This window comes from Terrapene carolina, unplaced genomic scaffold (genome assembly GCF_002925995.2).
Source record: "Terrapene carolina triunguis isolate 2854851 unplaced genomic scaffold, T_m_triunguis-2.0 Scaffold22307, whole genome shotgun sequence".
Lineage (NCBI taxonomy): Eukaryota > Metazoa > Chordata > Testudines > Emydidae > Terrapene > Terrapene triunguis.
In genome coordinates, this window is record NW_020686658.1 from 1 (window position 1) to 1015 (window position 1015).

At 66.2% G+C, this 1015-nt stretch overlaps 1 long non-coding RNA gene across 1 annotated transcript; it reads right to left on the reverse strand.

The window, feature by feature from the left end:
• Nucleotides 1-341: 341 nt before the first annotated feature.
• On the reverse strand, nt 342-910 carry LOC113408705. The gene is made up of 3 exons (XR_003370355.1): nt 850-910; nt 687-758; nt 342-422 (listed from the first exon to the last, which is right to left on the reverse strand). It is a non-coding gene; the product is annotated as an uncharacterized LOC113408705 (long non-coding RNA).
• Between the last annotated feature and the right edge of the window lie 105 nt (nt 911-1015).

A 1015-nucleotide genomic window follows, 5' to 3' on the forward strand; every position in this document is an offset into this window, starting at 1 on the left:
TGGAGGTTCGTGAGCAGTGCACAACACACATGGATCAGAAAATAAAAACAGACGATGCCAATGGGGGGTGGGGTCCTGTGACCTCCCTCCAGCCCCCCAATGGGCCCGCCCAGTGCCAGACAGCAGCATAGTGTACCCCCAGGGCGGGGGGCATGTCCCCAGCCCACTCGGTGCCCCCGGGCACCCTGCTCACAGCAAGTGCCCCCCACCCCAACTAGTTCCGGCTGAGCCCTCCCCACCCCTCCACGCTGGCTTCGTTCCAGCCCCCCACTCCTGTTCCAGCTGCCCCCCACCCCAGGCGCTCGGCCCCCACCTACCTGTTTGTGAACCTTTGTAAGCTGCTCCAGGTTGTTCTCAAGAAAGGAAATCTTCTGCTTCTGAGAATGGGCCCCCCCACTGTCCTCGGGTTCCATCTCTGCGCTCTGGGGGGCACAGGGAGGGGGGTGAAGCATGGACACATGGTGAAGCTGGCAGGGGGGAGCGCTATGGGGGGGGCTGGCACCGGCTCAGCGGGGCACAGGGCTGGGGAAGCCCAGGAAGGTTGGGGCAGGGCTGTAGTGTGGATGGGGGTCCTTGGGGAACAGAGGCAGGGCAGGACTGGGGCCGGGGGGCTGGCACCAGCTCGGGGTGCAGGCCCAGGGGCACGGGGCCGGGGTCAGGGCTCAGCCAGGCTGGACTCCACTCACTTTCTTGACTCGAGTCGTGACGTCTTGAACAAAAAGCTTGCGCAGGTTGTGGAGGGTCTGGAGTTCCCGGGCCTGGGGCAGAGACAGACAGACAGAGCGGAGGTCAGGACAGGTTCCCCCCCCCGGCCCCGCCCCCCACTCCGGGGGGCTCCCCGATACTTACGACAGTCTCTTCCAGCCCCTTGAGATCCTGCTTCGACTGCTCGTGGCGCTCGTACAGAAATCTGCGGGGGGCAGAGGAGACGGGGGTCAGGCCCCACATTCCCCCCTGGGGGGAGGGGGCGACCCCAGGGGTTGGAGCCGGTCCTGGGACTGGGGGGGGGCTGAAT